Source organism: Centropristis striata, chromosome 22, assembly GCF_030273125.1.
Source record: "Centropristis striata isolate RG_2023a ecotype Rhode Island chromosome 22, C.striata_1.0, whole genome shotgun sequence".
Classification (NCBI taxonomy): Eukaryota; Metazoa; Chordata; class Actinopteri; order Perciformes; family Serranidae; genus Centropristis; species Centropristis striata.
Genome location: NC_081538.1, coordinates 17,684,111 through 17,690,171, shown reverse-complemented (window position 1 = coordinate 17,690,171; position 6,061 = coordinate 17,684,111).

Sequence of the window (6,061 nt, the reverse complement as noted above, 5' to 3'; positions counted from 1 at the left end):
AAAAAGATAGATGTTCTCTAAATTTAGAGAAAGAAATTATCCAGAAGATTGGCTTGTACAAAAGACAATAAGGATCCACAGCATAGACGAGGAAAAAAAGTCACGCCTATGTTAAGGTTCAAGGTCCGTGCAGTGTGCTAATAAAAATGAATGGTTTATAGCCCTTCTAGCCAGCTAGACAACTTCCTGTAACAGTTCGGTATCTTTACTGTTGTGATGATTGAAAGGTTTACTGTGAGCAGTTTTGAGCCTTTTGGAGGCATAGCATCCATAGCATTGGATCCATAGCATCCAAATCAAAAGTCACGCCTACTTTAAGGTTCAAAATTGCACTTCCAGCCGACAACCTCCAGTAATAGGTCATCCTTTAATAGCTATATCCTGTTAAAGGCCATATGTTTCCATCTCCCAGGCAGTGGTGATATGATTCACTAAGTCTATTTACTCTGTGATTGAGAATATTTTTTGGTGCTGTAGTGTCTCCAATTCATATTACTTTATACTCTTAATTTATTTCAAAGTTATAGGTACTACACAGAAGCAGATTACTGCAAAATATAATCCACAATGCAGTGAAAATTAGCTGAAAGGACAAAGTGATACTAACAACACTCAGTACAACATTGGTCTAGACAGTCGATACACATTTACATCTCTCATGCACCCTATCAGTGCAATGACAACATGACACAGGTAAAAAGCCAAAGACTCGCCAAGGACAACACCTGAGAGTACTGAAGCCACTGTAGAGTCGGAAAAGTGAAGATATGGAGTCCAAATGTTCCTAATGTCCCTCTGAAGAGTGAAGCAGACAGGTGAGGTACTCAAGGGGGAAACATTCCATAATTATCTTATGCCCATTTGATTGAGTAGGGGGTTTATCACTTATCACTATGATGTATAGTTCGGAGGAAGCTGACATTTTCTCGACAAGAAGGATACAGTGTTTTAAGACCCCAACTCATACTGGTGGCTTAAGTTGGAAAATATTTTTTTGTTTGTTTTGACACAGAAGTGATAATTGAGTGTTTAACAGTGAAAGTGTCATTGAGAGAGTAGCAGGCAGGTGGCGTTCTTCACATCCTATTCCTTCAAACAAACAAGAATTTTTTACTTGTTGTAGGAGTGCTACTCCTTGATGTAAGTCAGAATAGTTATTATGGAATAATTTTGGTTCAATGCATGGGTCAACGATATTGCCTTGACCTGGGCACCCTCCCCGCTGTGGGTAGCAGGTGACCTTTGCTGGTTGGGTTTCCACGTAGCAAAGTAACCTATTAATAAATGTTATGAAACTAAAATATACATTAAATAATAACAAAACATATCACTACTACCCTAGGGTACATATCACAACTACTATTTCATGTTATCTTAATCTAAATGGTTACAGGTCACTAATATGTGCTTACATTGTCAAAATGCTACAAAATGACAAAACTATAAACAGCTAAAAAAAATTTGTTTCTTGGATAGTCTGTAGTGTGTCAATGTAGGCAATAGCTTATATTTTTCCTGCATGAATGCTCAAGCATGTATTGAGCAAGTTTAAGTTTTTTTTAAATATAATTTAATAAATTAAGTTTATAATTTTCAGGAACAAATAATTACATCTAGAATATGAACAAAACGTTTTTATCAAAATAAAAAATGTACAGTCTATGTGCAACAAGATCCAAGTTACAAAAATCAGAGCGTTTTATCAGATTAATGTCAACGATGGAGGAAACAAAAGACAGCGCTCAGACAAACATATTGGACTACATTGCTCTGTGTGACATTTTGCAAACTTTCAAGTCAAGGCAATATATAGCACCAAATCACAACCCATGTTCTTCAGGCATTCAGGGCTGTGAGATTTGTCCTGTTTGTCCTAGTGGAGCTGCCTTACCTTGCTGTCTAATCAGCGAAGTCACTCAACCAATCATATTTGGTACAATGGTGATTGGCATGACCACCATGTGTGTTAATATGTTGTGAACAAATAAAATATACATAAGATCATCTCAGCGCTCTGTGTGTGTCTCTGCTGAAAGAACCCACAGTGGCATCAGAGTACGCCACAGTTATCATAGTTTTAAACTGGTCCATAGTTATAATTGTGTTGAGTTTGAGTGAATGTTGTAAGATGTTCCAGGTAGATGCAGCAGAAAAACAGAAAGCAGTTTTTCCAAATTCAGTATTTGTCCGGGGAACATTGAGCATTGAGCTATCACTTGATCACTATGTGATCAGTTTAGTAAAGTGCTGAGGTATGGTGGCGTGTTGCCTATCATATAAATTAAAATTAACCGATGCATATCTCTCCTCACAGGTAAAGGTTCCCATCCCATCATGTTGTTAGTAGTAGTAGCAGTCTTGGGGTGGTGCTGCCCTGCAGTTTGGGGGCCTGTTTGGCTGAGTGTCACTACAGAGCTGTAACACAAATCAGAGACAGTCCTACCAGTGTTTGAGGAAACTTCTTGAAATGATCAGATGTGAACTGTACATATGCTAAAGTAATTGTATTTCTATTGTTTGATTTCTCAATAGATTGTATATTAATCTGCTCATTATGTGTGTGAGTGTGGTGCAGTACCTTCTTCCGGTCTCACAGGTTGGTTTGGCTTGTCAGCAGGAGTCCATCCCTCTCCGACAACCCCCATCCATTTTCAGTCCGATTTGTCCATTGTGTTTGGTGAATTATTGGGACATTCATGTTTCCAATGTCCACGATGACCACAGAATAAGCAAACATCCTTTGGAATTTTCTTTCCCCATTGCTTATGTCGGCCATGTCCTCCTCTTCCTTTTTGTCCATGATTTGGTTGTCCATATTCTCGTACTGTGTTGGGACATTCACGTTTCCAATGTCCACGTTGGCCACAGAGGAGACAGGTATCCCTTGGGAATTTCTCTTCCCATTGCCTGTGTCGACCACGTCCTCCTCTTCCTTTTTTCTTTTTCTTTGAGAGCATTTGGTCATGTGCATGTATGGCGTGTCTGCGAAGTTCAGGCAGACGTGCATCATTCCAACCAATGCAGGAAATTTTGACAGCTGAAATAATGTCTGGTGTTAGTCCGTTTAAGAAATAATTACAGAGATGAATTTCCCACACATCTGGAATGTTGGTTAATTCATCAGGCAGTTGAAGGCCACTGTAGGTGTTGAAAACCTCTGCTGTTGTTGGGTCAGGCAGATGTTGTGAGGCTGCTGTGATGTCAGCAGAAGTACATGGGCGGAAAACCAACGTTACACCTTCTGGTCCTGATACTTCAACCATGGGCATGTTGAAAACTGCATCTTGGTTTGGATGGCGCAGTCTATGTGCTATTGGAGAAGGTGGGGTGGTCGTAGGTTTTTGTAGTGAAGCAGACACGTCAGTGGCACAGTGAGCTGCTTCTGAACTTGTCTTTTGTTGTGGCATGGTGGAGTCGTCTTTCCTTCTCGAGCTAGTGGGTGTTACATTGTATGGTGGTGGGGCTGATGGATGAATGGAGGGGTTGCCATCAAGGTCTGGATCCAGCTTCAAAGCCGCCAACTGTGGAAACAGAGAAGAAATCTGCGAGTCTGGTGTTCTTTGTACTTCATTGTTTTCAATTTTTTCATGTGAAAAAGGGAGTTGTTTCTGTACAGTTTTTCTATTTCGCATCTCTGCTTCCCCCTTCCACAACTGAAAACATTCTTTCTGACCTTCCATATCTTCTAATTTTCTTACAGAAATCTTATTTTTCTTCTCATTTGTTGTTCTTTTTCCTTTAGTTTTTGTTCTAATATTGATATATTTTTTAAACTGAGGGATCCCCCTATTGGGAATCCAAACTCAGCTGTCCAGACATTTAAATATTTTAGACTTTTATCCCCACATTTCTTTCTCATAATATCCACAATCACCCCGGAGGTCCCACCTCCAACCGCGCGACTGAACAATACAGACGTCTCTATATTGCTTCGCTCTGTTTATGCTACAAGCGAAGAAAAAAGCAGGGATATTTCGTAAGGAAAGAATCAGTCGCTTTATTTATGTTACAAGCGGCAGATTATTTCATAAGGAAAAAAACAGTCACTTCGAATTCAGGGGACCAGTGATAAAAAACCCAATGATATTTCGTAAGGAAAGAATCAGTCGCTTTATTTATGTTACAAGCGGCAGATTATTTCATAAGGAAAAAATCAGTCACTTCGAATTTCAGGGGACCAGTGATAAAAAACCCAATCGCTTCGTTTTGATATGCTACAAGCGAAAAAAAGCACGTATTGTGAATAAGATGAGAAACAAAAATGTTATGCCAATTTCAAACCCAATTTTTAAAGTCAAGATTCAATATTTCAGTGCTCACCAGATGAATTTAGCTGAATTGCGTTCTTGGAAATCCCAGCGGTGACGATCCGGGGCGTTTGCGGTCAGCTCTCCCTTCTCAGAAGATTTTTGAGGTTGGAGACTGAAAGTTTTTCTTCCAGGATGGCCCGTCACTGTCCGCGTCCCGTCCCAGACGATCACTCGAGGGATCCCACTCATGACACCAAATTGTTGTGGAAATTTTCCTTTGCTGCTGGTGAAGAATGAAATAGAGACTTCTGCCGGCCGACAAATGTTTTATTTCTTTGCAAAGAAAGGTCGATCAACACACGAGCGGTCAAAGTGGAGAAAAGACCCCGAATGAAGGAGAGACAGCCCAATTTATAGCTGGAGAATGCCCACTAGGGTGTGGGGCATCTCACAATATACAACATAAAGAGGACCTTGCTAGGTGTGAGAACTTCGTCTGAACATCCCATTTGAAATACAAAGGGGACCTTTTCAGGTGTAAAATCTCATCTGCATATCAACTTTGAGACACAAAAGGGGACAAGGTATCGGCAGGAAAGGGGGAAGGGAGTCTTGCATTTCAAACGGGCTGAGACGAAAATCACTATTACACTGTTCTTCTATTATTCTTTATTAAGGACTCTGATGGCGATGATTCCTTTCACGACCTTGACATTGGAATACTTCTCACTGAGCGTGATGGTACTGTGCTCACATCTTCCCAGCATCTCAGTCCAACCTCGCTGAAAATCATCATTGAGGGACAACTTGTGAAGGACAACATTCAAGATCTGCCAAAAGCAATGTGCATTCTGTTTGCACTCCATCTTAACTACCCCAAGACTATGAAGCGTACATTTCAGTTCATCCAAAAGGTATTGCTCTCGTTGGGCCACACTGACCTAAAGCCAAAGCTACAGACTTTGAAAAATCAGCTTGCAATGTAAAGATATGTCAAGTCTACTGTAAGAAGCTGTTGATTACTTTTTTCTTTTTTTTGCCACACCAGCAAAAACACTTTCTGACCTGTGGGGTAAACTTTTTTATTTTCAGAGAAGAGAAGTTTTTTTTGTTTTTTTTTTCCTAAATTTGTGATTTTTTTGTAAATGTTTTTCTTGCACATTTGAGTGGGGTTTCTTGTGAATTTAAGTGTAATGTATTTACCACTTTATTCTCCGGGGACAACCAGGTTTTTTTCTTGTAAGTTTGTGACACATTCAATATTCAACACCCACACACTCAACACACACAAACAACACTGGCACATACAACGTCCACACACACATTCAACACACAAACAACACAGGCACATACAACACCCACACAAAACTGTTTAAATTATTTGAAATTACCTTTTTCAGGTTTATCTTTTTAGGTTGAACATGTTGAGGTTTACGGAGCCCCAGAGATGACATGGGGAAAAATAATAATAATAATATTTCGTGGCCACGAGATACTATTTCGTGGGAACGAAATAAGTATAACGTGCAGCTGTTTACAGACAGGCTGGATGACGTGGTTCACATAGTGGTGAAGATCGCTGGCTTAAATAGATGGATTAATGTGAGGAGATCATTGCAAAAGTTTTCAATTTCATCAGAGTCAGATGTGCTACATGTGTTGATAACTGGACGGAGTTAATTATGGACTATTTCCCCGCACCGGTAGGTGAGGACACGAGAGGAGAGAGACAGCCGGACCTCCAGCTAGGACGCTAACGGTCCGGCTAGTTAGCCAAGATAATGCCGGAGAGAGTGAGTTGGAGGAAGATG